This window comes from Stegodyphus dumicola, chromosome 7 (assembly GCF_044657685.1).
Source record: "Stegodyphus dumicola isolate Sdum_Otavi_A_Nest chromosome 7, ASM4465768v1".
Taxonomy (NCBI): domain Eukaryota; kingdom Metazoa; phylum Arthropoda; class Arachnida; order Araneae; family Eresidae; genus Stegodyphus; species Stegodyphus dumicola.
In genome coordinates, this window is record NC_140774.1 from 38,477,778 (window position 1) to 38,498,316 (window position 20,539).

Below are 20,539 nucleotides of genomic sequence, written 5' to 3' on the forward strand. Positions count from 1 at the left end.
GGATTTATTTGTTTGGAAGAAAAGAGTTGTGAATTTCTTTATGGTTAACGCAACCTACACAGTTAGATTATTAAATGCTTTCATGATTATGTATTAAGCAAGACAATCAAATCTAAAATCTAATGCAACGTATACTATTCAACTATATACAACTTAAAAAAGGAAAAGGAAAGAGACGGGGGAAAGACACTTAAAAGAAAAGGAACCGATGTTTAAAAAAAGATAAATTAAAATCTGAAAGCATTACGCCCAAAGAGCGTTTTTCTAACGTTTCGTGTGTTACCTCTATTTATTAAATATCATGTTCTTCGCAATTAAACCATAAAATTCAGTTCAACAGCAATATCGCAAAATAATTTTTTAATGAATTTCCGATACACAGTCTCGCGCGCTGGAGATTTTTTTTTTTTTTTTTTCTTAAAGTGTCGCCATTGCTCGTTTTGAAATCGTTGAGTTTGTAAATCAAAAATTCATTAAAGTTTTACAAAATATGAATTAGCAAATGAAACAAATTCCAGATTCCAAATTTGGGCTTCCAGATGTCCATCTTTGGATGGAAACGTACGTTATTCAAAATTTGATGGCTCTAGGAACCGTTGTTTTATCACAATGAGAGAAACATGCATACTTAATTTAAGTCAAACAACAAAAATCAGCATTATATTTTCAAATTTCCATACGACTAGTTTCGATATTTTACCAAACCAAAGCCGCCAAAGCGCAAATGAACGAGAAGCGATCTAATCATCTGTTTAGTTTGGCTTCAAACTACCATTTATAATAGTGATGAAATTCGAAATTTCTTACTTAATCAATTTAATTTTAAATTACTCTTAAATCCTTTCATTTCCTTCGGACGAAAATGGTTTAGGCTTGATAATTATGATAATGTTTTCAGTGCCTATTTGCATATTGTGGCTGAGTTTCTCCACAGAAGACTTTTAGGCTAATTCCAAGAAACTGCAAATAAATATCTCAAAATTCGCTTATTCGATAATACGTAATAAAATAGGTCTTTGCTTGGCTTTCTTTCGTTGTTTCTTTGTAATCTTAAAATCTATAAAATTATCGTTTGCGGAAGTCAAACGATTCATTTGCACACTTCCGCAAACGATTCACAAACAAACTCATTCGAAACTTATTTTTTAATTTTCTGAATATTTTTATCACTCTGACATCTAATACTATTTCTGCTCCCACGACAAATACAGGTGAACATCTCTGTAGCACTACAGGTAATTGAGATATTGCTGAATCTAGCTAACTGTTAAGCTTTCCCCTCAGTTTTGAGGAAGAACAGTCCAGGACCAGTCGGAGGGTCTTCCACCCCTTTATTCTTATTTCCTATCAAAAGGGCTTTCGATTCTTCGCGTATTTTGAGCGCCCCTACGCCGCACAGCCTTGTAGACTTACAAATATTCCGGTTCGAATTCCTTCTCCGGAATTCTACGGCAGTTAACGTTACTAACCGCATCTTATCGCTCGTACGGCATAACCGGAACATTCATTAAACTGAAAGACAGATTACTGTCTTTGCCAAGCATAACAGTATGCCCGCTAGGGTTTCACATATTTCTAATTCTTTTAGTATAATTTGTGCATTATTTCAATTAGTTCAATACAGTCTATTTTTGTATTATTACCTATTATTGTTAGTATCCAGACTACGCAATAATTACATACTATATGTAATGTATAGCAGTAATAAACTTTTTCGTAGTGACTGTTTACTTTATGTAAGATTGTAATGATTTGTAAATTTTCTTTTTATATTTATGCAATGAAAGGTCTGTCTTAGAAATGTGTACAGTGTAACTTTAGTGTAAAATATAATTTTGTACTTAAGCAGAGCTAGGTATTCATATTCAAATATTATACTGTACCTAATTGCTGCAGCCCGAAAATTCTTTCACCTAAGCGTTTGAACACATGTTTGATGTTTTCACCACATGTTCTGATGACTGTGCCACGTGCAGTATTGGCATAAAGTCTTTAAATAAATTGGCATAAAACCTTTAAAAATTTCGTCTTGCCATCAAAGAAGACATTCAACTGTTAAAAATAACATTAATAATCTTGTCGTGATTCTAATTCATCCTTCTGTCTGGTACAAAATTGCACAGATTTTCCAAAAGTCATTTATTCGCCTAGAAATAAAACCCATCGTTTGATTCAGAAAAATTCCATTTTTGAGTTTGCTTCTTGAGGAGTTTACAGCATATCTTTGTCAGTGTGGTTTCAGATATTTAGGTCGTACAGAAATGAATAACACAAATGCTGCCACAGAGCGGAATACAATTTATTAACAAAAACCTGATAGTCCATCAGTTAGAAATAATCCCCGCCTATGTCAATACACTTCTGCCATCTGGCTGATAGGTCCCGAAGGACTTTGGTAAACCAGTCTGTGGGGGTGTTGGTGACCACCTATGGACAATTGCATGCAATTCGGCAGAAGATTCAACATGCTGGCCTCTGACTACGGGCGTAATCCGAGGTCTTGGTTCAAGGTCCACCCACTTTGCACACACATTTGTCATCTCCAAATCAGCAGGCACAATCGCCTGCAATGTTTCTTTCGCAAGCCCTGTCTTTTCCTGCATCTTGTTGAACGTTATGCGCCTGTTCGCCATGATCAAATCCGACACGGTTGCCACATTTGCTGCTGTATGCGATGTTTCTGTTCGTCCCCCGCTGACACCTCTGACTGCGGTCTCCACTCCCCTGCTGAACTTGGCCAAGCAACGGGGTACGATACGCCTTGAGGGTGCTTTGTTCCCGCACACCGATAACAAACATGCGACAATGGATCTCACTACTCCGTATCCCTTCCTTCCAATCACGCTGTCCAACACTGACCGTGATAATCGCCTTCCATCATTGCTGTTCACGCTCTCAATGACGACGGCGAAAGGGACGGGCGCTGACTCATACCGTTCGGGGCTTGCGGCCAGCTCCATCTATGCATTCTGAGTAGCTCACGCCCCCTTGTGTCTATTTCACTTGTTTTCCCTTCGCATAGTGTAATAGTTTCGTTATGATAGCCGCTGAGTCAATCATTTCTGTACGATCCAAGTATATAGGCCAAACTAAAAGACGGTTAAAGTTTCGTATCAAGGAACATGAATCTTATGCCCGAAAAGGCGAAATTAACAAGTCTTCCACAGTTGTAGTTGGAAATTTAATCCTAATTTTAACTTCGGGTCTGCAAAAGTTATCCAAAAAGTTTCTTCCATTGGCGAAATGGATTTTCTGGAAGCTTCTCACATTCGCAAAAATATATTTTGTTTGGATAATAATTTTAATTCCAATCCACTCCTTCCTAACGCTTTTAAAATTATACTAACTACTTAACTTTTCAATTTTGTTACTATTTCTGCCGAAAGATGGCGCTACCTTCTCATTCGCTTTACTTCTGTTGGGTATATATACAACCGTGGCTTTCTCCTCGTTGCAGATTTCTGTGCACCTGATGAAGAAGGACCTGTACCTGCTTGCCTCGAAATCGATAGAGTCTTGACTAAAATCATAAGGTTGTTGCTTTGCTAATTTTATGTAGTTTTTTAGGGGAGTGGTCTAAATGATGTCCTAGTTTCGACGCGCCACAATGCAGACAACAGGCTGTTTGGGGCAGTAAAATCATAAGGTTGTTGCTTTGCTAATTTTATGTAGTTTTTTAGGGGAGTGGTCTAAATGATGTCCTAGTTTCGACGCGCCACAATGCAGACAACAGGCTGTTTGGGGCAGTAAAATCATAAGGTTGTTGCTTTGCTAATTTTATGTAGTTTTTTAGGGGAGTGGTCTAAATGATGTCCTAGTTTCGACGCGCCACAATGCAGACAACAGGCTGTTTGGGGCAGTAAACATGAAGTATCCTTGCCAAGTGCCTGAGTTAAGTATCATATATAAATTTTAAAAAAAGTATACATATCGTAATACTGTATAATAAATTAGCAATATATTCAGAAACATTGTACATAATATTGCATCTAAATGATAATTTCTGTAAATATTTACACTATTAATAATATACTCTTTGGGCGAATACGCTAGTCTGAAGCATACGCAAAATTGTATCATTTCAAAGTAACTTTTATATTCTGTTTTTCAAATTATAGCTGTGTTTTTATTTTATCAATATAGTAGGTATTTTAAAAACGATCTGAAGCTGATTGTGCTTGACTGAATGCATCTCACCAATTATTTTTATAAATATTTACGTCATTATTGTAACTAATGAAACATTCCTTACGCCTTTTATCATATACTTCCGTTTACAGCAGAAGGTCTGCTTACGTAAAAAATCTTATGTATACACCACATGACTTCCTTGCGTGAAATATTAAATTATATGCATCTTTTCTTGCATTTCATTTAAACTTTATTGGATTGAATTAAATCTACTTCGTCGATAGCGCATAAACCACAATAGAATAAATGCACTCTTTAAAATTCACTACATTTTATTTACCATAGCGACAATTTAGCGCTAGGTTCACTTAACAGCGTTACATTTCGTTCATATTATAACTCAGAATGCATATAAATTTATATCATTTGAAGAATTATCTAATCGTTGCCACATGTTCTATTCAAATACTATAATAAATCTAAAACGATGTATAAAAGAAATTAAACAAACAAAACAAAAAAGAAACAGTTTTTCAGAGACGATCCAGTATTTCTCATTCAATTAATTCAGTTCTCACATCCCAACAAGGCAAAGATACATAAAAACTCAAAATATCTATATTGAAAATTACTAAGTAAATTTTAAACACTTATTTCCTAGAATAAATTCCAGAATGGATTAAACATGATTTAATTCGCAATAATAAAAGAAGGCGTTATCTTTGTTACTGCGAAGCTTAGTTTCTCTAGATTGGCAACAAATCCGCCATTTTGCCAAGTTTGAAATGTAAACAAACATGTCCGCCCTTGCAAAAATAATTAGGCTTAGCGGCACTTAAACAACTTTTAAATTGTTGATAACTCGCCAAATATTGCATGCAGATTTACTAAAGGCATAAAAACCTTAACCGGAAGATCAATATAATTCAATAATTTTTAAAGCACAAAATGCACAACTTACAAACATATAAGAATAAAGAAACTGAGATCACTGAGCCGGGTTACAGAGTGGATATATATGTATTACATATAGATTTATATACGTTTGGTGCGGCCGATTGCAACCAAAATACGAGGTGCACATCTACATGTTATAGCTGTCCTATATACAAAATTTCAACGTTCTGAGGCTACTCGTTTTGAGTTGTGCGAGATACGTAGGTAAGTACAGACGCCACGAAAAATTCTCTTCAGAATTCATTTTAAAACAGTTTTATAATTTTTGAGAGGGAAAAGAGTCTTTTATTCTGTCCTTACGTACAGGTGTCACTTAAAAAGATTGTTAAATTGCATTCGATAGCGGTCAAAATGGATATTTTCGTTGAAATATGATGGCTGAAACTTTTCGCGATTACAATACTTCCTTTTTACATCTTACGAAAAAGTAAAATAGAAACAAGGCAGGGTTTTTTTTTAATTTGATTTATCTTTTCGATGCAAAGATGAAATTTCTGATATACATTATACTGACAACAGAATTCAGAACTGCCATACCAAAATGACCCAGATTTTGTATAATCCTGATATACCATCAACTCCCATCTTCACTGCAAAATTATATAATTTTATTCACTTTAGCCTAAGAAGGATGTAGCTCTGTTTATGGACCTTAGAAACTTGTTCCGCTTACCCGCTGAACGCCTTTAAAAGACTCCTACGCAACTCTACCCACGTGTTATGTCGAAACGATATAGAGCTAATCTACTCTTTAAATTGTTTCTACTTTTTCTTTAATGTGCATATTTATCAATGCAAAATTTCGGGATATCAATTGGGAAGAAACGACTGAAATTTAGAAAATATATGTGAAAGTTTATTAATTACACCCTTTTTTGAATATGAGGGGAAAATACACAGTGGTGTAAGTATTACTTCCTGTACGAATCTGGTATCATTGTGCTTTGGGTTTCACTTGAACAGCAATTTTTGATCTACCGAACGGTTTTGGATACCGTTAATTAATTAAAATGAATTTTTCTTCAGAATAATACAAAACTCCTTGTGGTAGAATTACACTCTTCGACTTTTGGACTAAAAAGCACTTTTAAAAAGCGTTCCGTTACCTTTATCTTCTGATGATAAAATTAACGTTTTAATTAAAAAACACGCGCTGTATTTAAAGAACATATGGGCGATTTATTTTTATCTCCAAGTGAGCATGAAAAAGGAAATGGTTCTTATCAGAAAGATGATATAATGCTCTAAACATAAACTGAATTTGTAGGGGATATTATCTCCAATAATATAAATATATATCGTAAGAATTCATTCGGCAATATTTAAGAATCTGAGAATCAAGTAACCGTTGAATTTGTTAATCACGATTTCATAGAAGTTCGTAATTTTCTCAAGACACGAATTTCCAATAAAATTGTGAATGAAGAAACGCTACATATTGGAAATCAAACGTTGGAAAATCATTCAGATGATAGAAGTTTAAACAGTAAGTAGGAAAAAGATGAATCTTCAAAGAATGTTGAGAAGACGCAAAAAATAAATAAATAAATAAATAAAAGTAGCTTTTATTGTGAGCTAGATTATTATACCACTAAAAAAACAGGTATGATGTGGCATCACATGACTTCCTTCTATGGGCTCTTAAACAATACACAATAATAAATAATATTTATTTCCTCGAATTTTTCTAACTTAACTAACCGATTCCTCAAGGCAAGTTGAAAATGACATCAAAAATTGCAAATCTCGATATAAAAAATCACAGTTAATTTTTGTCTTCGGGAGTCAAATTTCTCCTAATTTTATTTTTTCATAACGAGTATAAAACTTTACCAGATATAGGCACAAGAACCGGGAGACCGTATTAAAAGCTAGATTTCGTTTATTGTCCAAAATTATTATTATTATTATTATTTTAATTTGATATCGCCCGAACATGATTATTTTTATTATTTAAAACACTTCCGTAATTGGAAGTACATAAATACTATCAAAGATTGCGAAAATAAAGGCAGGGTAAGAACTTCTAAGCCGAGTAAGGCGGTGGGTATATATGTATGTATATATATATATATGTTTAAGTACCGCCGAATGCAATAAAGAAGGGAGGTGCGCAATGACATGATACAACGATCCCATATGCAAAATATCCTGCGGTTAATCAATCGTTATTGAGTTACGTGCGTACAGACGTTATGCAAAAAATCGTCCAAATGAATTCCGGAATAATCAAAATGGATATTTCCGTTGATATATTATATCCGAAATTGTACGCCATTACAATAATTCCTTTATTTTTGATAAGTAAGTAAAACGTCTTTAGAGTGACAGTCTATCTAATTACACCTTGTGTCGTTTCTGAGGTGTTTCAGTTATTCCACACAAGGTGATTTTATTCTTTATTATACACAGACACAAACATGATATATATTAAATGCAATTATCCCATTTGGCCCAATGCAAGATCAAACTAAATATCCTTCAATAACAGCATTCATCATTGTTCTAATTGTATTATTTCCCATTGCTGGAATTCCTTTAGCAATTTATCCTTCTGGGGGTTTTAAAGTTGGAACAAACGTAAAGGGAGAACTTTTATAGTTCGCACATAGTATCTGTGAGGAGCGCATCTGAGGAAAAAGAAAGCTACTGAACATTTAAATATTCACCTGGCCCTTCAAAATCAAGAAAGACACTTCAAGTTTTTGTGGTAATTATAAATTGTGTATTAGTGTCAACTGCAATCAAAGAAAAGTAGTTTCGAAAGTGTACCCATTACGCCAGTGCTCTGAAACTCAAATCGCGTGCGGGTTGAACACACAATAGCTGACGGGAAGAATTGTTTTCTTTTTTAAAATTTTTATTTTTTTTTTATTTTTTATTTTTTATCAACATGAAAAATTTGCTTAACAAAAAGAAAAATTTTAACTAAATTCTAAATTCTATATCTAAATATTTATTAAAACATACATAAACGGTAATAATAATAACGCAAAGGAAAAATTCCAGTTGATGTTTTTTAGTGTCTAAAATCTATATGTAGGTTGAGTTCTGCAATAAATTTCTGTTGGTTACATTTTGTAATTCAAACGAATTTACTGCTAAATATTAAATTTTCAGAATGACATTTTTGTTAAATAATTCTAATGTGTTAAATTAGTTGCTACGTTACATACTTAAACTAAAAAATAAATAAATAACAAAAACTTTCCAATTGGGACAAAACTTGAGTGTAAATCCTGACGAACTATTATCTTTCTTTTATTTATTAAATTTTATTTGACGCATACAGAAAAAATACATATATTTGTGAGTAATTAATTTAAAACTTCTTTATTTCTTATTGCTTTCAGCTACAGGTACAGTTAAAAGTATGGGAGATATCATTGATGTACCATGTGTCAGCTGGTTATATCTTTCCCTACATCTCATGGCGTTTCGATTTCAGTAAAGTTTGCAGTGACCTTGGAGGAAATTTATTAGATACTATCTTGATCACGAATCATTAAGACCCATCGATCAGTTTGTTTCTTTTCTAGATTTATTAATTATCAACAGGGAGAAAAAAGTGTTCGCATATAAATGCACTTTCAAACAAAACGACTCTTCTTATTGTAAAAATCCAAATTCGTAACTGAGGGTATTTATTTTTTGGCACGGATGAAAAACTGTTAATTAAATCTGCCTCTTCAAATCTTTGAATAAGATTTATGTGGCAGTATTAGCTAGTTTTGCAAATTTCCTTTGAACGTTACTCAATTTCATCATTAATAGTAATGAAAATAATGTAAAACTAGACTAAAATCATTAAAATCTTAAGGTTTTTATCAGATTCTTGCCACAATGAATAATTTCATAATAATGCTAATTAATTTACCTAAAATGTATTCGCGGGCTGCGTAAAATTGCTTCTTGGGCCACCAGTTTGAGACCACTACATTACACCATTTACCCGACAAAATAAACATTTTGAAGTAATTAACGGGGACATTATGAGACATACTAACACTAAAGGCTACAAATACATATTGTAGCTACCAAACCAATGTATCAAATGGCTGGAAGCGATTCGTTTGGAAAACATTACAGCAAGAGTATTTTCTAAAGCTTTATCACAAATATTCACACGGAAGTATTAGCGCTAATGTTAGTGATATTTAGGTCTTTCGCATAACACATTATTCCTGATACAGAATTGTATATAGAGAAATTCATTGCGAAGTCTCATATAAAGTTTAATCTGTAACGCGTATATTTCCTTCACGATGTGTAAATCGTTAACTTCTAAATAATGTGTAAATAGTTCCTATAATATCTGACACGGTATGTGAATCTATGACATTGATATAAATAATTCTATAATTTATGTAATGCAACTTGTATTCTTATTTCACTTTTCACTTGTAGCAAGGCAGGATTCCAAAGTATTTCTTTCAAAGGCCCATATAATTCCATAACATTTGTCTAAATTATGTCGCCTGTCCAGCCCTCTTACGCCTTGACCGTGGTATACACACATTAGGTCCTTTCCTCCAGAGGATGCACAATAACAACTTTAAGCATAATAGCAAGCCTGTTGTTCTTATGGAGCTCAGAGGTATCGAGTTGATTTCCAGAGCACCTTCGGCACACTGTGGCGGCTTGATATACTGAGGAGATTGAAGGACACAGAATGTCCACAACCATGCCATGGCTTAATTTTCAGCTGAGTACCTCAATGATACTGGAATATATTTGTAACATAATATTGCACTTATATTATAATAGATTCTTATCAATATACGTACTTGTACTGATGCACCAGGGTTAAGTATTCCAAACGTGCAGAATTTTTTCAACAGTTTTTTTTAATGAGTTGCAACATATTAATGTATTTTATTATTGCATTTGTGTATGTGTAACAGTTAATTGCCATGTACATCTATCTCCAAATGATGCACATCAATATGCTTGTAACAGTATTGTAATGTTTTCTTTATATGTATCTACTTTTAAAAATTGGGATGTTTCGAGAACCCTGAAAAAGACAGCTTTATTATAAATCAAAGAACATTAAATGTATTATCCTTTTCCTGCTTCATTAAGCTTAACAATTGAAAAATAAAAACAGATTGATTTTAGCACCATGGTTGACTTTATCTTTTCCCTTCTATTTTTGTTGCCTTTGTCAAGACAGTTCCCAAGAGACATGTCTCCGGACCTATGAACGAAATCAGAATCACTGGCAAAAACTATAATAGGTTGAAAAGCACAATCCCCAAATGAACCAGAGTGCTTTATATGTGGTGTAAGGTAAAGTCAGCTTTTCCAAGAGCCATTTTTAATTATGGCTTTCCTTTTAGTTATAACATGGAAAATTATGCCCAAAACTCTATCATCTCTAAGTATTTTTAATTATGGCTTTCCTTTTAGTTATAACATGGAAAATTATGCCCAAAACTCTATCATCTCTAAGTATTTTTTTAAAATTTATTAAAATCTTTTAAATCATAGTACAAACATTATACGGAAGCATATGCTTTACTGTAGTGCAGTTGTTTCTTAGATATAAATAATAAACTAATATTATATACTTAGATATTTAACTCTATGCTATGTTCTTTGGATAGTAATTTTAAGTTCATTTTTTATTTTATTTTAAATTTTTGAATTTTTTGTTCGGTTTGATAGCCATGAAATAATATTCATAGAGTTTACTTGTTAAACGGCACGGACAGAAGCGCATCTTCTCAAGAATTGGTAAGGATCACCATAATCTTCATGCTCTAGATCAGGTGTTCTCAACCAAGGGGAATTCAACCTAGAGCTAAATTTCATAGTTTCAGGGAGGAATACGGTCAGCCTTTTATTTACTTTTTAAGTATTTAGTTTTAGTTTATGAATATAAAAATATATTTTTACTCAATTTTTGGTACTTATCCACATTTTCTGTATTTTTCTTCTTTAATCTATTTAACATATTAAAAAAGAATCTAAATTTAAATAAATATATATGCCAGGGTAGAAGAATGATAGGCTGACAGTGCTGAAAAGAGTACATGGGACAAGAAAGGTTGAAATCCCCTGCTCTAGATTTAAATTATTTAATATTAGGAGAAAATATTTATAATTTTAAATTTTTTGCTATTTTGCCGAAATTCATTGCTATTTTGCCGAAAGTATTAAACGCCATTCGTGGTAGTAATAAGGGGTTAGGAAATGAGACAAATGTGTGGTTGATTTTATCTTCCTTTTTAAAAGAAGCAAATCTGAGTCTCATGCCGGGACGTGGGCACGTATGAATCAGGCAGAGAGAAGGAATGACGCGAAATTCACAACTTGTACTGTCGCCTCCGCAGGTCGGCCAGGGCGACTAACGCCCAGGTAGATCGATGTCTGAACTCCTACGACTCTCGCCTCCTTCAAGGTTTCCAGGTCGACGTATCTAATTCAGACCTTGAACTAGGAGGAAGAGGCTTTATGTGGATTTAGACTGCCTCAGAAAACACGGCTTTTTCTCTCTAGGCCTGTTGGAATCCATATGTGAATTTCTTTCACAAAGAATAGCACATGAGTTTAAGAACTGTAAGCACTGGTCAACAGTGATTTCGTTAAACGAGAAATTCATACTGTGCCTAATGTATCGTACGTACTTTTGCGAATTGATTACAAAAATGAAATCACGTAATCCTATTACCTGCAGTTTATTGATTTTTATATTTGCCTTTGCGTGTGCAATGCAGAATCCTATTTATTTTCGTGTAAGAAGCTACAATATTCCTTTAATAAATATTTGAAGTTTCGAACTATAACATTGCAGAAAGTTTGAGTGATGATTGTGTTTTACTATTTTTCTTTAGAAATATTCTTAATTAAGTGAAAATATAGTTTTATTAATGTATTGAAGACCATATTCCCAGCCCACTTTTTTTTACAAATTTTATTGTACGAAAATCGAGAGGGGAAAAATTATGCGAATAATTTAATTTCCGAAGGATGTGGTTACAGTTAGAACTCAATAAATGAAAATTATTCATGGATAAACTACCGGTAACCAGTACAGTATTATTTGTTTATACGTTTACCTACATTTAATAAGAAAAACCAGTACTATTAACATTTCATCATCTAATAAGATATCTACATTTATACTTCTCTACACCTTGAATCTCGCTCCGCTCTTATTGCTGTCCATAGTTACTCCTTAGGCCTCAAATTATTTACTGCTGCTAGAATTGTCTGTGCTGTTTGCTACAGCTTGCAAGTAATTGGCATTGCCACCATTGCCAGCGCTTTATCACTTTTCACTTTATTTACTTCACATGCAATGATCTTCAGAACCATCAAGAGAATTAGGCATCTCCATATTCTTGAAGACCTTCACTTGCTCCATTAATCAGAATCCATGCATGCAGGCCAGCGCCAAGCCTAATCGGCGCCATCGTGCAAATGTCTAGTTTGCGCCTTTATGCAGTGTCGACATTAAAGGTAAATTAACCTAATAACCTTATCGTTACAAGGTTAACCTTTAAGTGTTAACTTTATGGTTAACAAGGTAAACCTTTAAGTGTTAATCTTATGGTTAACACTTAAAATGAAGCATTATTAACCTAATAACATGAAAAACCAAAAAAATTGCATTTTATCTTTTAATTTGTCTAAATATTTAGACATTTTGTGCTTTATTAAAACCCACACTCAAACATATTTATTGAAGATTTATACATATAATTAAGTTATAAAAAGCCGCCCAAACGGTATAGTGGTTAGCGTTGCTGACTGCCGTGCCGAAGGGCCTGGTTCGAATGCCGGAAAAGGATTAAATGGATGTTTGTAAATGTATAATGTCCGTGCGGCATTCGGGCACTCTAAATATGCGGCGAGCCGAAAGTCCCTTCGAGAGGTTAGTGGTAGGGAAAGAGGGGGTACGAAACTCTCAGACCCGTTCCCCCTTCCGGGGGCGCTCTCCGTCAAATGGGAGAGAAGCTGAGCTAAATCGCACTGTCACCTGTAAGGTGCTCAAGGCTGTTGCGAACGGCAGTCGTATCTTGAGCTCCTTGCCATGAGGAATTTCGTGGGCTGTTGACTAATGTTGACTGTAGGTCAGACAAGTCATCATTAGTCAACAGCAAAGCGTTTTACAAAAGTTACACTGCAAGCGAAGCGAAATAATATACTAAACGCATTGGACGCCAAATATATTGCTGAACACTATTTATTACCTTAAAATTAAAAACAAATTAATTTACATATCTAATAAATTTGCACTGAATAAATTGTTGTTCGTAGTTTACGACAAGGTTCAAACTGTTATTACAACAGAGCACAAAAGATGCTCTAGGGCTGATATCTAGGGATATATCCAAAATTCTTTTCTGCACACCGCTATGTTGTTGACAACGATTAGTTGTCGTATTGTTGACAACGATATAGTGATATAGTATAAGCGCCGGTTGAAACTCGGCGATTTATATGGGTTTGATTTTTATGAGTTAATGTTTTTTGCAATTTTTGACATAAGTTAAGCTGATCTTGTAAATATATGTGAACGAAAATACGCGATACCTATGCCGATACCTATGTAAGGGTAGAGGCTCGCGCCGTAGACGCATTCGACAAATTGCTTAGTTCTTATTTGGCGTCTACTATTGCAATCGCAGTAATTTGTGCACCATTTATCTTTTTTCTGATTTTTTTTTTTTTTTTTTTTGATTGCTTGTTGTTATTGTTATTCTACATAGAAAAATGTAAGTTCAGTTACATATTATGTTAAATTTAGGTTAGCTTTTTAATTCAGAAAAGTGACGATTTCAGCATAATTACTCGAAAAATGTTTTTTTACATGAACTATTTGTTTATTAAACTAAAAATTATTATCTTTCCAGAAGAAAGGATTGACATATTTATGGAGTATCACTGAATTTAAAATATATTTATTTGAAATTTAAAGTGAAGTAAAAATATACAAGGTATTCTAAAATAAAGAATTGGCCACTTTCCGATGTTTAGCGATACGAAAAAATGTTTCGTTATTTCATTGCGTCTTAAATAGATATTTTAAATTTCATTTATTTAGTTTAAACAAAAGATTACTACCACCTCCTTGAATTATTTGGTATTGATCTAATAGTTCATATATTTTTCAAGCAATGGTTAAATATATACTCAGTTTCAGAAGTAAGGTAAAATATTTCAAAGTGACTTTCCGAGTGAAGAAGAAGTGTTTTACGCAATAGTTCTTATAATAGTTATTTTCTGCTTTTAGTTTTACTTGTACTTTTTCTACTTCCATTTTTCCCCAGATGTCGGAAGAAAAAGAGAAAAAAAAACTGCGTCATTTGTCTGGGTATCAAAATTTAATGAAGAAAAAGAAAGTGTGAAGAAGACTTAATAAACTAGAACTTTAAAATTACTCAGTTTTTGGCAAACTCAGAGAATACCCAAGCTGCCGCTACTAACACTAGCTGTCCATCAACGTGTCAGCTACCACTGAAATTACCAAAAGAACCTAATATTCAGAAGGAATTAGAAAGCGTTTTCACCCGAGAATTATCTTTAACTTCAATGCAGCCGGTCGAAAAAAACAGAAGAAATACTAGAAAAATCTACAATTTCTGCAGTATATACTCATTTGCCTGTGCCTGATTATTCCGGATTGTGTCCAAGTCCATTATTAAAATCTCAAGGGCAAGTCTTAATAGAAAATTATCCTGGATATTATAAAAACCTGGTATCCAGTTACAATTTCCCAAAAGACAAAAATCGATGTAAATTTAACGCATTTCTGGAATCTGCATCTTTGGTCCGATTTCTTAGAACGATTAAGAAAGAATAAACCTAGTGATTCGAAATTTCAAAATTTATTAAAAAAAGCATTTTGCAATGTTACTGAAAGAATGATCTATGCCATTCAGTTTTCAGCCAAACAAAACTTAGCCTTCTTTGGTTCCAGTAGCAAATTATTCGAAAGAAATAATAATTTTTAAAGTGTATAGAAATTATCACAAAATCTGACCCTATCAGTTCTGTATATGTATTATAAAATTCAAACTCAAAAAAATATGCCTTATTACCTTGGAGATAAAATTCGAAATGAAACAATTAGCTTATCAGGGGATAATATAAAGCAAATTATTTTAAATAAGGTCAAACAGGCAAAGTATTCTTCTATTTTACTTGATTGTACCCCTGATGCCAGCTATCAAGAGCAGTTATCAATTTGTATGGGGTATCTTAATTTAGAAAATACAGACATAAATATTGAAGAGAGGTTTTTAGTATTTTGTGTTACAACAGATACGACCGGTGCAGGACGAACAACATTCTTATTAAAGACTTTAGAAGAAAATGGTTTAGATATTAGTAATTTACGCGGCCAGGAATAGGACAATGGTTCAAACATGGGAGGTAAACAGTTTTCAAGTAATTATGCCCAAATCATTGCTTTTCCGATTAAAAAAGTTAACCTAAGTTTAATATAATATGTAACTGGTCATACCTTTTTTATGTAGAATAACAATAACAACAAGTCATCACAAAAAAGATAAATGTTGCACAAATTACTACAATTGAAACTGTAGACACAAAATAAGGATTAAGCAATTTTTCGAATGCGTCTACACTTAAGGGGCACTCAGACATAACTAGCTCGAGGCTGACTTAACACAGTTAAACACACCAACCCCTAGAGGCGATGCAAGAAGCCGCTAACCTATCGGTCGGGCCGACGAGCTAAGACTAAGCTGAGTTAACAGGAATACTCAGCAACTCACATTCCATGTCCCCGTCTTGGAGGAATGGTAAAAACATCTGCCATCAACAGAGGCCCCAACCTCGGACAACAGAACGAAGTCACTTAAACACTGTCAGACTGACCGAACCACCAATCCGGCCTGCTAACATTACGTTACGGTATACAGACGTTGGCTTTAGGTGCCCTCAGGGAGAAACCAAGGAAGGATATGAATATGTAGTTTTGAGGCTCCAAGCGCCCACTGGAAATCTCAAACAATTTAAAGGCTCGCTTAATTCGCCAACTCCACCTACGGCGGTGTTTCGCCCCGGACAGCCATCAATATCTTGTAACTATACAGCTCCGTCACAACGAACGGAACGAACCAAACAATACCATATGGTCCCTGCCGAGCCTGAAATAGACATCGCCAGCGATGACTCTCCTGTGGAGACTTGATTTTAAACACCCGTGGCCGAGACTGCCTAGGTACAAGTCCTAATCAGCAGCTTCCCAGGTTTTACCTGAGTCGATCCTTGGTAGGGCGTTCAAATAAGACAGGTGGCAGGAGACCACTGGGTGTGCAGCTGTGCCGTCAAGATGAAGACATTCAGCTTTTGCTCACTCAGTGAGGCCATGTTTATTTAAATTTTATGATCTATACAATATATGAAATTTGAATATATACATTAAATCATTATATATAAATATATACATTAAATAAAGTTATGAGAAAAATTTTGATATATATATGTGGGAAATCATACCGTCCAATGCTGAATGAGAATTGCCCGTTATGACGTCATCAGTATACCATCACAGCCCAGCGCAGTAAGAATCATCCCAGACAGCGCTGAGACCTGGTCGAGAGTGGAGGGCAGACGTGAGCAGACGGCTCACACGTCTTCAAGAGTTTATAAAAGGACTGTTGGTGCATCATTATGTTAATCCTGCATACCGTTAACTTCATCTTTATATACTTTTTTTATTTACTTTTATTTCTTTCTATTAAATAAACCATTTAAATATTACTTCGTGATCTCATGCTGTGAATCAAGTCAAATTCTACAAAAAAATATGGCGACCAACCGTGCGGCCTCGAATTCCAAAATGTTCGAGTAGTAGAACTGTGCTTTGAACTGTGAACTGAGTGAACTGTTGTCACAAGTTATTCGATTTATTGGATTACTCGTATAAAGTGTGGATTACCCAATTGACGACGATCATCTGTCGGGTGAGTACAAAACTTTCTTTCCAATATGAAGTTAGTAGAAATTCCAGAATTGGAAGCAGCTTTAAAGAACCGTAAAAGTTCTGAAATCAAAAGTTTGCATAAGCTTATTTTTAATACTGATGGAGACCGAAATAACCGGAAACGATTACGTGAATTTTCTGGCTTTATTTTTAAACCAGATTCCGAAGAATTTAATAAGAAAATAGATGCAGTGCAGAATAGTTTTACTTTGAATGAGTTAATTAAAGTTTGCAATGTACTGTGCATAAATTCAGAAGGTTTAAAAACGGAAGTCGTAACCCGAATTGTCTCTTTCCTATGTGATCTATCTGTATTATTTGAAAATGTTTTGCATGAAGAAAATAGTGATATTGAAGATGAAACTATTAATAAATTTTCTGAAGTAATGCTTGATGATAATCAAAGAGACAATCCTGGTTTTACCGAGTCTCAAGTAAATAATAGTATGCAGCTTCCAATTCAAGATCATTTTAAACCTCATCTTAGTTTTTCTGATATTGAAAGTATTGTTAATCCTTTTTCTGGTAATGCATATGAAAATGTTGATAAATGGATTGATGAATTTGAAGATGTTATAAATTCTTTAAAATTGAGTGATTTGCATAAATTAGTTTTTGCTAAAAGATCATTAAAAGGTAAAGCGAAACTATTTATTCAGAGTGAACCTAAAGTTAATGACTGGTGTAAGTTAAAAAAGCTTTTGAAATCTGAATATGGTAAAGCTTTTAATTCTACTGAGTTGCATGAAATGTTATGTAAACGTAAATTAATGCCTAATGAATCCTTAGATGAGTATTTTTTTGAAAATGAAAGAAATGTGTTCGCGAGGTAACATTGAAGATGCTTCATTAATTAAATATGTTATTGATGGTATTCCTGATTCTGTGGTTAGGAAAACTATACTATATGGTTGCGGAACAATATCTGAATTTAAACAAAGGCTTAAAATTTATGATAAAATGAGATCGGACAATGATAAGTTTAAAAATCCGAAACCGAAAGTAGACACTCAAGTTAAAGATAGAAGTAAGCTTTCGTCATCAAACCGAAATCAATCTAACGTTAATAAGGTCAAATGTTTTAATTGCCAGGAATTTGGGCATTATTCTAAGCATTGTGTAAACAAATCGAAGGGTGTAAAATGTATAAAATGTGAGAAGTTCGGGCATTATTCAACGAACTGTCCAGAGCAGACCCCCGAGACACAACAAGCAGCTTTATTACAACGAATTTGTGACAAGGATAGAATTAGGAAGACTGTAGAAATAAATAATCATTTAGTTGAGAGTTTAGTTGACACTGGTTCAGATGTAACGATATGCAGCGTAGAGTTATACAAGCAGATTGGTTCTCCTAATTTAAATTGTAGTGATATCACATTAAACGGAATTGAATCAAAACAAACGTACCCTATCGGCTTTTTTATTTCTGATAGTTCAATTGATAGTTTTTCACTGCGTACGAAAATTTATGTTGTTAAGTCATTATGTAATCAAATTGTATTAGGTTTGGATGTATTGAGTCAGTTTAACTTCTCTTTTACTGAGAATGGCCTTCAAATAATTTCTCATCGGAATAAAAGTAATGTAAACTTGATAACTGCTGAGTCATATCGAAATTTTAACGTGCGTTGCGTTATGGGAAATTTGAATATTGCTATCTCATTGAAGAATGCTTATGATCCTTCGCGATCGTCTGGCGTCTCTGTTAATGTAAACAAAAGTCCCGAAAGCGGAAGTAGCTCGACGTTTAATTACCTTTCACATCTAGTGAATGCTATTTCTGTCAACGAGATTTATTTATCGCATATTTCAAATGCAGAACATAAAGAAAGACTGTGTAATTTAATTAATTCGTACCAGCCTCGGAAAAATAGACAATCTGACTTCAAGATGCAAATAAATTTATGCGATGATATTCCTGTCTGTCAAAATGGAAGATACATGTCTTTCGCGGAACAAAAAATTGTTGACGATCAAATTAAGGAATGGTTGAAAGAGGGCATAATAAAGCCTAGCAATTCTAATTATTCGGCGCCTATTGTTTTGTGTAACAAGCGTAATAATTCGAAACGTTTATGCGTGGACTATCGGAAATTGAATAAGAAGATTATTAAAGACAAATTTCCACTGCCTTTAATTTCGGAAGTACTTGATCGCTTAGAACAGTCCAAAGTCTTCACGACACTAGATTTGAGAAATGGCTTTTTCCATGTAGACATAGACGAAAATTGCACCAAATATACCGCATTTGTAACACATAATGGTATCTACGAATTTCTTAAAGCTCCTTTTGGTTTATGTATTAGTCCAAATGTTTTTCAAAGGTACATTTATTCAGTATTTCGTGACTTGCTAAATGAAGGTGTACTAATTATTTATATGGATGATATAGTCATACCGGCTAATGATGAAGTTGAATGTTTAGACAAATTAGAAAGAGTATTCAAAACTGCTTCGGAGTATGGATTACAAATAAATTTCAAAAAGTGCCAATTCTTAAAACGTAAAATTGAATTTTTGGGACATGTAATTGAAAACGGAACTATTCGACCATCACCTTCCAAAACTGCTGCTGTTCGAAACTTTCCACAACCGCGTAACTGTAAACAACTACAAAGCTTTTTAGGACTAACGGGATATTTTCGTAAATTCATTCCTCAGTATGCTAAAATAGCTAAACCTCTTAGTGACTTACTTGGAAAAGGTATTGGTTTTAAGTTCGATTCCGAACAACAGGAAGCTTTTTGCAGATTAAAAGAAATTCTCTCTCAGGCACCTGTTCTACACATATTTAGGCAAGGATATCCATTAGAACTTCATACTGATGCTAGTAGTCAAGGCTTTGGTGCGGTATTACTCCAATTTTCTGATGATGGTAATTATCACCCAATCCAGTATATGAGTAAGAAGACTTCACCGCAGCAAGAGAAACTCTGTAGTTACGAATTAGAAGCCCTTGCAGTAATAGAAGCTCTGAAGAAATTTCGAAACTATTTGTTAGGGACTAAATTCAAAATTGTAACTGATTGTAGTGCGTTTCAGAAAACTTTAGATAAGAAAGATTTAACTCCTAAAATTGCGAGATGGGCAATGTTTATTGAAGAATTCGATTACGAAATTGTACATCGTTCAGGAAGCCAAATGAAACATGCTGATGCTTTAAGTAGAAATGCTTTAATTTTAACATCATACACATCCGATGTAACTGAGAAGATTCGGTTAGTACAACAACAGAATGAAGATGAACATGTGAAATTGATAAAGAATTTAGTTGAGAAGGGAGAAGAAAATGGATTCTTCGTGAGAAATGATATTTTGTACAAATTTGAAAATGGTAAAGATCTTCTAGTAGTGCCAGAATCCTTACAGAACGAAATCATACAGAAGGTACATAAAAAAGGTCACTTTGCTGTAGATAAAACTGTGAATGCTGTAGAGCAAGAATTCTATATTCCCAGACTGAAATGCAAAGTTGAAAAAGTA